This window comes from Lissotriton vulgaris, chromosome 7, assembly GCF_964263255.1.
Source record: "Lissotriton vulgaris chromosome 7, aLisVul1.2, whole genome shotgun sequence".
Taxonomy (NCBI): domain Eukaryota; kingdom Metazoa; phylum Chordata; class Amphibia; order Caudata; family Salamandridae; genus Lissotriton; species Lissotriton vulgaris.
Window position 1 is genome coordinate 111,212,082 of NC_141695.1, and position 12,577 is coordinate 111,224,658.

Sequence of the window (12,577 nt, forward strand, 5' to 3'; positions counted from 1 at the left end):
GTGACGCGAAAACATGTATGGTCATTGAAGACTGCTGTTGACTTGAGATTTGTGATGCTAGGGCCAGCGCTGGAAAGCTTCGCACAGGCTCTGAGGTGGGCTGGGAGGTCGATGCAGAATTCTTTGTGTCAGGAGGACCATTGCAGCAGGAGCGATGTGTCGGTCCTGCTCAGGTCCACAGATGGACTGGCAGACAACTTTCATGCTCCCTTCCAAGGCCCCAGGACTGGGGTGGAACTACTTAGCAGGGTAGGACTCTCATTTGGCCGAGTCCAGTTGATCGGTTCAAGGTTGTTGGAGGCTTTTGCCCCTGAGGGTCAAGTCAGAAGGTCAGCCAATTAGCCCTTGTAGTCATGTGGGGTCAACAGATGCAGGTCCACCCCTTCTCACTCAGGTAAGAGGGCACAAAGTCAGCACAGCAGGACAGCAGTTGCTTCAGAGCTGCAGGTTAGCAGAGTGGCAGTTCTTTTGAGAAGTACAGCTCTTCTTCCTGGCAGAGTATCCACAGACCCAGAAGTTTCCTGGAGAGGTGGTGCATGAGATACAATATTTATACCTGGTTCTCCTTGGCTAGAAGTTGGGAGAAACTTATAGATGTTTCCCTTTGAAGTCCTCCAGAATCCTGCCTTCACTATCTTGGCTCAAGACTAACTACAGGGGATATGTAGCCCTTTGTGTGTAGAAAGGGCACAGCCTATTCAAGTGTAAATAGGGCTGTGCCCAGCTCCGTACTCCCATCCTGCAAATGATGGCCCATCCAGGCAAACCTAAGCTCTTCATTATGTGTGGCTGTCTAGGAGACTGAGCTATACCCAGTCACATGACTCAAGGACCATCTATAGGCAATAAATGGCGAAGGCAGGAAAATGGCAACTTTCTAAAGCTCAACAACACCACAGATGCCAATACTGACTGGCCATGTACACATCCTAATTTTTTTATGAACACTCTATTTAATAATGGTGATCATCAAACATTTATTATTTTAGTTTTCATTTCATAACATGTTTTTGTCATGCACTAAAGATTAATACAAACAAATCATACATAAAACCACCCAACATACATGAACAAACGGTTGCACTCAGTAATGGACAACAATGAACATACAAACAATTTACAACACTAAAAGTATACTCTCCCAGTTCTGCAATATACTTGCACGCACAGGAGGACACCTAAGTTAACATCAATTTGATTTACTTGCCTACTCCGGACTCGATCACTATATCACCATATCACCATTTACAACAATCCAGGTGGCTATACCTATAGCTGTCCATCCATTTGTTCATAACCAGTTTTTTTTTACCCTAGGTTCAGTAACTCAGTTTTTTTTTGTCTACTCGAAAACAACCAACTACACTTCTTCAGTATCCAAACCTAAAATAGTAAACCTGGGTCTTGATTGATATTCAAATGTTAAAAACCAATACATGATTCACTCCCAACCACTCTCTGAATAATTACACACATTGTATACAAGGACTAGTCCATATACAACTGCTTTCTGTGCAGCCGTGCGGCTTTATCCAAAAATCCTCTAACAGAAAATCAATCATTTGCAAGCTATTCTTGCCCCAGAAAGCATTCTCCAATAACCAAACACTCCACAAACCTCCGGATGCAGTCATCATGAAATAGAATTTTCAAAGCACACTGAATATTTGGTTCTTGTCTTAAGCTTGCATGTCCACCCCCTGCCTTCTGTGGGCCACCACTAATCAAATATAACGGCCCATACTTGTGTTTCAAACTTTTTAACAATCTCATGCACACTGTGCTTTCTATGTGTCAGATTCTTATAAACAGACACATAATACCCACTTATGGGGGAAGTAACTCCAAGAATTATGGGAAATGTTGTTCCGAATTCATCTGCACCCAGTATGAACTTTTTCAGGAAATACGTTCAACGTGAATAGTAGTACTCTGCGGCTCAAGTTTTACAGGCCTTCAGTCATTTCATTGAGACAATCTCTGTACACACAAATTCCACAAGAGGATGGTCTTGATGCAATTGAAGCCGTTTTTGGAAGAAAGACCACAACCTCATCAGGTGCCAACAAACTTTATACTGCATAGGCAGAGTTTGCATTATGGCTTAATAATTTCAAATTTGAAAAGGAGTATTTTGTCCAAATCAAGGGGACAGCAATGGGTTGTCCCTTTGCTCCTGGAGTTGGCCGTATTATTTGTGGCCAAATTCGAGGAACAATATATTTATCACAATAACAAGTTTATCCATCATATCGTGAGGTGGTAAGATTTATTGATGACATTTTTTTGCATGTGGGAAGGCCACGAAGAAAGCCTAAATCAATTTTTCATATGGCTGAATCATAGGACTGCTGACATCAAATTCACGAGCAATAAACCCCCATCACGTTTTTGGATGTCGTGGTCCTGGAGACCAATGGAAAACTACTTCAAGATTTTTATTTAATTTGATCTAGACCTTTACTGAAGTCAACAAATTATATAAAATACAATGTGTTAAAAACAGTGATCATGTATCCGCTTTAAAACCAATTTTATAACTCTTCAATTATTTATACAAAATATGACAGACAAATTCATCAAGCAGCGATTTACAAAGCATTATAAGACCTTGTCCTGCGGTTCTATTATATCTGTCACAGATAGGGTTTAGATACTGATTACTAGCCTCTACCAGGGGGCAAATTTGGTCATACAAAACCGGCCATGTATTAAATCGTGCATGTACATGTTGCAACAAAATTATAGAAGGTTCGGTGTTTCAATATAAAAATATGAAATGGAGACACAAAATATTTACAAATGGCAAAACAAAAAAATTGGTCTATGCTGTGAGATGCCCCTTCCACTTAGTCTATATTGGCAAAACTAATCAGGAAATTCGCCAACGGATTACACAGCACAAATCTAAAATACACAAAAAACTCATGATTGCACGATTCGTCCAACATTGGATTGATAAAAACATTGTGAATCAGATTTTAGCTGGACCGTTTTAATGGCCATCAAATCAGAACCCAGCGGAGGTGATGTTGACTTAAAACTCTACCAATATGACGTTTTTTTTTACTTTGTATTTCAAAACTGCCTTCCATGGTCTCAATGAATGACTGAAGGCTAGTGTTTGTTGCCTGTACGACTTGAGCCGAAGAGTACTACTAAATGCGTTGAACATTTATAAGTATTCCCCAAAAAGTTTTGTACAAGGGGCAGATGAAGCTCGGAACTACATCTCCCACAATGCTCGGAATTCCTTTCCCCTGAAGTGTGTCCAACATTGACTGGACAAAGGAGTAGGTGACTGAACAACGCCCAGGTCCTGCCGAAGAGTAAAATTGGATTTGCGAGTAAGTGGGTTAATATTGTAACTGTTGATCGGAATCTGACACATAGAGAGTGCAGAGTGTAGGAGAGTAGGGTCTGCAATCCTTTGATCACCCAGATTGTTTGCTTTTGTTTCACTGGTTTACGGCTTTCTCTGGCTGTGGGCCTGCTAATCAGACCCACAGCCTAGCTGTTCTCTCACTAAATTGACATGTGTACCTCAGGTGCATTATCCAATTGGTACTGGGCCACCTTATCAGACCCTGTAACTCAGGGCATAGGTGTACCCAGGGCCTACCAGGGGCTGAAGCATGTATTATGCCACCCCTGGATGGCCATCTAAATCTGACACAACTGGCTGCACGACAGCTGGGGCAAGGTGGTGTAATCACCCTTTGCTTTAGATAAAGTATACCTATATCTAACCCTAAAAATGGACACAAAGATTCCTATCAGTCACTCCTATGGCAGGCCTTGACAATCCTGAAGGCAGAGTGCTTGGAATCGTGTGAAATGGTGCTCTGGCATGAGCTGAGCCCGTTTGCAGCTTGCGGAACCAAGTCCTAATAGCTGTTCCATGATAACGCATACCATATACTCTTAAGTGCATTATAATCCTCGCGGTTAAATGCTATCTTTGGTATTGCTTTATCAAAACATGTCGAGTAAGGTGTCATACGAATTGGAATACTAACCCCTCGCCAATTCTGGCGACGGGGTTAGCAGTCCACCCTTTTAGAGGGACACGACATGTATGTAACTGTAAACCCCGGTTAAAGTTAACTCGAGCCTCAGCACCACAAAATGGATGTTGCCACCACAGACACGAGTCTGGAGTCCTTCCAGCGAAGGGAGCTTGGACAAAGGGTTTCCTGTCAGGGGCGGTGCTAGCACCATCCCAGACAGGGCTTTGTGTATCCTGGGTAGGCAGGGCTTTACAGGAAGGTGACTGCAAGTGGCACCCCGGTGCTCACTATGCATGGGCCGGCTAGAACCAGTTCCAGGGGCACACCAGCCCCTGGCCTGGGGAAAGTCCGGCATGGGAGAGAGGTGTAACCACCCCACTTCCTGGTCCCACCCCTAGGGCAGGACCTAGTCGCGTACCCACTCCTTTCTTTAGGATAAAGGCAGGAGCAGGGACCCTTCCAAATTAGATCTTTGAATCAAGAAACTACTTTCTACGAAAGGAACTCTCGACTTCTTCTCAAGATTTCTCCCTTGTGGCTAAGGAGTAGTCACCCTGCATCCGCAGGCACCATCTAAGAACTCTGCGGTTTGCTGCACGTCCTTCCTCCGGAATCCGACTGACCAGCTCGACGAGACCCGGCTTCCCTGGCACCTTTGACCTCTACCTACCTCTACAGCTAAGCTGAGAACCGTAGGTGCGACGAGACCTCGAGGGACCGGCCATCATCAGAACTGCACAACTTCTATCCAGCACGACCGCCGAGGGATCCTCTGGTGAGTGCTTTGGGGTCCGAGAAGCTCCGACCCTGAGCAGCTCCAGCACCGAAGTCCAGCCCCCCAGCATCTCCACGATCTGCGTGGGGCCCTTCTGCTTTTTGCTGCTCACCGCGTTGTCTGGCTACTAGCCCCCTGGCTTGTGGCCTTCTCGACCACGACCAACGACGACAACACTGCTGGTCTGATTGCTCCAGACTGGCCCTTGCTCCCTTCCAAAAGAGGAGCACCCCGGACCCTCCTGGTCCACTCCAGACGCCATTTTAGGTCCACCGCGTGGGCTTGAATTTGCCAAGACTTGTTGCCCCAATCCTGGGTCCAGCGACGTCGACAGCATCAACCATGGTGGGACAGCTCGCACCTCCATCCTGGTCGCCGACAACGCCTCCTGGTCCGTGAGACTGCAGAGCCCAGCGTCGCCCACTCACCTGGTCGAGGTGACTTCGCCCGGTGCCATCCTGGTGCCCACACAATCACTGGCTAGTGATTAAGAACTTGGTCCCCTCTGCTTTCAGGTGTCATCCATCTTCGATCCAGGCTTGGATCACCCGAACAATCTTCACTGGTCGCCTGCCAGCAACCTCTTTCTTCCGGCTCCTGGTTCGTCAACGAGGATTCCCGACATCTTTTCAGACCTATGCAGCCGCAGCCCCTGGGCTAGGTAACTTCGGCATTTCGGTGCCCCAGCATAGCCTCACTCTCCAAGGGTCCAGATCCACTTTCGTTTTCAACCTACCTTGTCGGGTTCGCCCGAGAACACTAACTTTTGCTTTTACTAGCCTCCATAGACTTTGTCCCGCATCCCGCGTGAGAGTGCACACTCTGCACCCGAGTCCCCTAGGCCTCCTACTAGTAATCTGAAGGTTCAGTAACCTAGACCTAGCGATTCCAAAGCCTATTAGTCCAGTACTTACCTGCTAGTAATTTCGCATTCCACTTTCATAGTATATGGTTTTTCGTGCCCCTCGGGCATTTGTGTAAATTGTGCAACTTGAAGTGTTTTCGTAAGAGTTTTGTTGTGTGCTTAGTACCCTGTCCTCATAAAGAGTACAGGGCTGTTGTGATCTAAATAAATACACTGTTTATTTTCATAACACTTGTGTGGTGTCCTTTCACTTGGTGTTCAAGGGGTATATGTGATGGTATAACAGCTGGCTTAACACGCCCTCTAGAGTTTAGCCCGAAGACTGCTCGTATCCATGCTACTAGGATAGCTGGTCTATAAGGTTGACTTACAACCAATCATCAATAAGGGTTGTTTGGACTGATACAAAGTGCTCACTAGAATAGTGAACATTATATATCAGGCCAACTTCTCACATTGGTGAGCAGCGGTTGGGATTTGAGCTTGCTGTTGTTTTACCACACGTATCCTAAGAATATCTTGTGAAAGATCACATAAGTACTCCAGGTACATATAACTTAACTTAGAATACTCTGAGTTCTACTGAACCAGCTGTTGTAGCTCCTCAAGGCTTAGCACACCTTGGCTACAACTCTTAGCAAGGGATCAGTAGGCAAACAAATAGTGTAGGTAGGTGCATCACTTACACCACACTAGAAACAGCATGTCAGACAAAGGAGGAAACTCTGAGTCTCCCCTTGTGTCAGTGGACCCTCCACAGGTCACTTCCAGATATGCTGCTCTTAGCTTCCAGGAGATGAGACAAGTGTGTACCTCCAGGAAGCTAAAACAGGGTTCTAACCCTACAATCCCATTCCTGATTGGTCTCTTAGAGACTTATGATGCCAGGAGGGCTGGTAACCCAGACCCTTCTAATCCAGATGGGACCATGCCTCCCCTAGAGGGAACCTTAGGTGACCCTGATTTTATCCATCTCTCTGCAGAAGGTGAAGAGGAGGATGAGGATCTAGAGCCATCTGAGGACGAGGCAGACAAAGGCCAAGAAGTAGTTAGCCAGCTAACTAGGGCCAACTTAAGCAGGCATGAGAATGGTACTAGGAGACCCCTGGGGCCCCTCTCAGGCCATCTTAACATTGGGAATGGACGAGTTAGATCTCTATCCAGAGGCTCTAACAGATCCATTCGAACCAATGGCTCTCAGGCCTCTTCTCGCAGAGGAGAGTGTATGAAGCCTAAGTGAGGGAAGTCAATCTGAGGATTGAAAGGGAAGAACTTGCCCTGGCCAAAGAGAGACTTGCCTTTACTAGAGAGCAAGAATTGAGTGGGACAAACCCCACTGGTGGCAGCATTCTCCCAAGAGAAAAAGAAAGGAGTTTAGACACTAGACACCTGAGTAAGATAGTGTCCCCCTTTAAACAAGGGGATGATATCCACAAATGGATGACTGCTTTGGAGAGGGCCTGCACTGTACAGTGTGTCCCCCAGAGTCAGTGGGCAGCTATCTTGTGGCTCTCCTTTGAAGGTAAAGGTAGAGACCAGCTCCTCACTACAAGAGCTGAGGATGCTAACAATTACCAGGTCCTGAAGAATACACTGATAGATGGGTTTGGCCTAACCACTGAGCAGTACAGGTTGCTGTTCAGGGATACCCAGAAAACTCAGTCTCAGGATTGGTCTGATTTCGTAGATTGTGCCACTAAGGCTTTGGAGGGCTGGTTGCTGGGCAGTAAGGTTACTGATTACACAGGATTGTACAATCTGATCATGAGGGAACAGATTTTAAACAATTGTCAGAACCAGTTGTTGCATCAGCATCTTGTTGACTCAGATCTGACCTCTCCCCAAGAATTGGGAAAGAAGGCAGACAGATGGGTCAGAACAAGAGTTAAGCAGAACCAGGGCCAGAACCAGGGTGGTCAGAAGAAAGCAGACCAGAAGGGTAAAGATACTAAAGGTGAACAAAATGACCAGAAGTCTTCGACAGGTCCCCAACAATCCAAAGAGGGTGGGGGTCAGGCTTCCCAGAAGAAGAAGACTCAAGAAGGCCAGTCAAAAAGGTGGTGCCAGTACTGTAAAAGTAAAACTCACTGGTTTAGTGAGTGCACCAAGAAAGGAGGGCAGGCTCCTACTACTGCAGCCCCTAAGGCACCTGTGCCCCCTAGTACAGCCAGCAGTAGTAGTGCACCTCCCAAGGGACTAGTTGGGTTAACCTTGGGTCCCGAGGGGTATGACAACTTAGTTGGCACACTCACTCAGGCTGTCCTTGTCTGTACAGGGGATGTGGATATATCCCCTGATGTCAGTCCCAATACTTTAGGCAAATACAGGCAGACACCTTTGATAAATGGCAAAATGGCTCAGGCCTATAGGGACACTTGTGCCAGTGTCACCATGGTGACACCTAACTTTGTGGACCCTGGACAGATCATGCCAGGTACAGATTTCCTGGTGACCAATGCAAGCAATGTCACTACCAGTCATAGTATGGCAATTGTTGCTTTCTCCTGGGGAGGGGTAAATGGCCAAAAGAAGGTTGTAGTTAGTCCAGACCTCCCAGTAGATTGTTTGTTGGGCAATGATTTGGAGTCCTCACAATGGTCAGAAGTGGAGCAGAGGACTCACATGGAGATGTTAGGCTTGCCAGCACATGTGCTTGCTGTGACTAGGTCACAGGCCAGAAAATGCCCCACTGAACAGGTGCTGGATCCTGGAACAATGGACCAGCCACCTTCCAAGAAGAAGAGCAGTAGGGTTAAGGCATTGCCTTCCCCCTTGCTCCAGGTTGAGGATCAAGTCTCAGAGGAGGCTGACCTACAGGAACTGAGGGAAACTGAGCCTAAAGAATTTGAACTTGATCAAGTTGAATTTCTGGGCTCAGGGGGACCCTCAAGAGAAGACCTGGGGAAGGAACAATTAGACTGCCCTTCCCTTGAACCCCTCAGACAGCAGGCTGCTGCTGAGGCTGCTGGGAACGCCACAGGTACCCACAAGGTATACTGGGATGATGGACTCCTGTACACTGAGGCAAGAGACCCCAAGCCTGGCATGGCCAGGAGTCTGGTTATCCCCTTGTCTCAGAGAGGTTTCCTTCTTACCTTGACCCATGAGATTCCCTTAGCAGGACACTTAGGCCAGACAAAGACTTGGGACAGACTTGTCTCACACTTTCACTGGCCTCACATGAATGAAGATACCAAGGAGTTTTGGCGCTCCTGTATCACTTGCCAAGCCAGTGGTAAGTCAGGTGGCACAACAAAGGCCCCCCTGATACCAATGCCTGTGGTGGGGGTACCCTTTGAAAGAGTGGGGATTGACATTGTTGGTCCAATGGAACCCCAGACAGCATCAGGACACAAGTTTATACTGGTGGTAGTGGATCATGCCACCAGGTATCCCGAAGCTATTCCCCTTAGGACCACTACAGCACCTGTAGTGGCAAGAGCCCTAGTTGGAGTGTTCTCCAGAGTGGGCTTCCCTAAGGAGGTTGTCTCTGACAGAGGTGCAAACTTCATGTCAAGCTACTAAACTGCTATGTGGAAGGAATGTGGTGTCAACTACAAGTTCACTACACCCTATCATCCACAATGCAATGGGCTTGTTGAAAGGTTCAACAGGACCCTAAAAGGGATGATTCATGGACTACCTGAAAAGCTCAGGCGTAGATGGGATGTCCTGATACCCTGCCTTCTGTTTGCTTACAGAGAGGTCCCACAAAAGGGGGTTGGCTACAGCCCTTTTGAACTTTTGTATGGGCATCCTGTAAGAGGACCCCTGTGTTTGGTGAAGGAAGGATGGGAGAGACCTCTCAAAAAGCCTGCAACCAACATAGTGGACTATGTACTTGGTCTCCGCTCCAGGGTGGCTGAGTATATGGAGAAGGCATCTGAAAACCTTAAGGCCAGCCAAGAACTCCAAAAAGCTTGGCATGACCAAAAGGCTGTCCTGACTGTGTACCAGCCTGGACAGAAGGTGTGGGTGTTGGAGCCAGTGGCGCCAGCAGCACTCAAAGACAAATGGTCTGGGCCCCACACAATCCTTGAGCAAAAGGGAGAGGTCACCTACCTGGTGGACCTTGGAACTCCCAGGAGCCCCCACAGGGTGCTCCATGTAAACCGGCTCAAAGCATATGTCGACAGGAAGGACATGAGCTTGCTCATGGCCATAGATGAGGGACAGGAGGAAGAGAGTGACCCTCTCCCAGACCTGCTCACTCAGAATCCTGATGATGGATCAGTAGATGGTGTTGTCTTTTGTGGCAGCCTCTCTGAACATCAACACAAGGATTGCAAACAAGTTCTTCAATCCTTCAGGCATATGTTCTCTCTAACACCCAGTCAGACCAATTGGTGTACCCATGAGGTTGACACTGGTGACAGCTTGCCAGTTAAGAGTAAAATCTACAGGCAGTCTGACAATGTTAGAGACTGCATCAAAACATAAGTGCAGAAAATGTTGGAGTTGGGAGTCATTGAACCCTCAGATAGCCCTTGGGCTAGTCCAGTAGTTCTAGTGCCAAAGCCTCACACCCAGGGTGGTAAGAAAGAGATGAGGTTTTGCGTAGACTACAGGGGTCTCAATGCAGTTACTAAGACTGATGCCCACCCAATACCAAGGGCAGATGAACTTATAGATAGATTGGCTTCTGCCAACTACTTAAGTACATTTGACCTGACAGCTGGGTATTGGCAAATCAGGTTAGCTGAGGATGCCAAGCCCAAGACAGCATTTTCAACCCCTGGTGGGCATTATCAATTTGTGGTAATGCCCTTTGGTCTGAAAAATGCACCTGCCACCTTCCAAAGGCTGGTGAATCATGTTCTCACTGGGCTGGATGACTTCTGTGCAGCATATCTTGATGATCTAGCTGTCTTTAGCTCCACCTGGGAGGATCACCTGGTCCACCTGAGGAAAGTGTTAGAGGCACTGCAAGCAGCAGGTCTCACTATCAAGGCCACAAAGTGCCAGATAGGGCAGACACAGGTTGTATACTTGGGCCACCTTGTAGGTGGAGGCCAAGTTCAGCCACTGGAGAGCAAAATACAGTCAATCAGGGACTGGGCTCCTCCAACCACCCAGACTCAGGTTCGAGCTTTCTTGGGCCTGACTGGTTACTACAGAAAGTTTGTCAGGAATTATGGATCATTTGTGACTCCACTTAATGAACTGACAAGTAAGAAAATGCCAAAAAAGGTTCAGTGGACAGCAGGCTGTCAAAAAGCATTCGATGACCTAAAGCAGGCCATGTGCACAGCACCTATCCTCAAGAGTCCAGACTACTCCAAACCATTCATTGTCCAAACAGATGCTTCTGAGTTGGGTGTGGAAGCTGTTCTATCTCAACTGAATTTTGATGGTCATGACCAGCCCATTGCTTTTATAAGCAGAAGGCTGACCCCCAGAGAGAAAAATTGGTCAGCTATTGAGAGGGAGGCCTTTGCTGTAGTTTGGGCCCTGAAGAAACTGAGGCCATACTTGTTTGGCACTCATTTCAAGATTCAGACCGACCATAGGCCCCTCTTGTGGCTAAATCAGATGAAGGGTGAAAACCCCAAACTGCTTAGGTGGTCCATTTCCCTACAGGGGATGGATTTTACAGTGGAGCATAGACCTGGCACTGATCATGGCAATGCAGATGGGCTCTCCAGGTATTTCCACTTAGAGCAAGAAGACTCACCTGGTCAAGGTTAGTTTTTTGTCCCAAAGTTTGGGGGGGGGGGTCATGTAGGAGAGTAGGGTCTGCAATCCTATGATCACCCAGATTTTTTGCTTTTGTTTCACTGGTTTACGACTTTCTCTGGCTGTGGGCCTGCTAATCAGACCCACAGCCTAGCTGTTCTCTCACTAAATTGACCTGTGTACCTTAGGTGCATTATCCAATTGGTACTGGGCCACCTTATCAGACCCTGTAACTCAGGGCATAGGTGTACCCAGGGCCTACCAGGGGCTGAAGCATGTATTATGCCACCCCTGGATGGCCATCTAAATCTGACACAACTGGCTGCACGACAGTTGGGGCAAGGTGGTGTAATCACCCTTTGCTTTAGATATAGTATACCTATATCTAACCCTAAAAATGGACACACAGATTCCTATCAGTCACTCCTATGGCAGGCCTTGACAATCCTGAAGGCAGAGTGCTTGGAATCGTGTGAAATGGTGCTCTGGCATGAGCTGAGCCCGTTTGCAGCTTGCGGAACCAAGTCCTAATAGCTGTTCCATGATACCGCATACCATATACTCTTAAGTGCATTATAATCCTTGCGGTTAAATGCTATCTTTGGTATTGCTTTATCAAAACATGTCGAGTAAGGTGTCATACGAATTGGAATACTAACCCCTCGCCAATTCTGGCGATGGGGTTAGCATTCCACCCTTTTAGAGGGACACGACATGTATGTAACTGTGAACCCCGGTTAAGGTTAACTCGAGCCTCAGCACCACAAAATGGATGCTGCCACCACAGACACGAGTCTGACCCCCTACAGCTGGGAGTCCTTCCAGCGATGGGAGCTTGGACAAAGGGTTTCCTGTCAGGGGCGGTGCTAGCACCATCCCAGACAGGGTTTTGTGTATCCTGGGTAGGTAGGGCTTTACAGGAAGGTGACTGCAAGTGGCACCCCGGTGCTCACTATGCATAGGCCGGCTAGAACCAGTTCCAGGGGCACACCAGCCCCTGGCCTGGGGAAAGTCCGGCATGGGAGAGGGGTGTAACCACCCCCCTTCCTGGTCCCACCCCTAGGGCAGGACCTAGTCGCGTACCCACCCCTTTCTTTAGGATAAAGGCAGGAGCAGGGACCCTTCCAAATTAGATCATCTTTGAATCAAGAAACTACTTTCTACGAAAGGAACTCTCGACTTCTTCTCAAGATTTCTCCCTTGTGGCTAAGGAGTAGTCACCCTGCATCCGCAGGCACCATCTAAGAACTC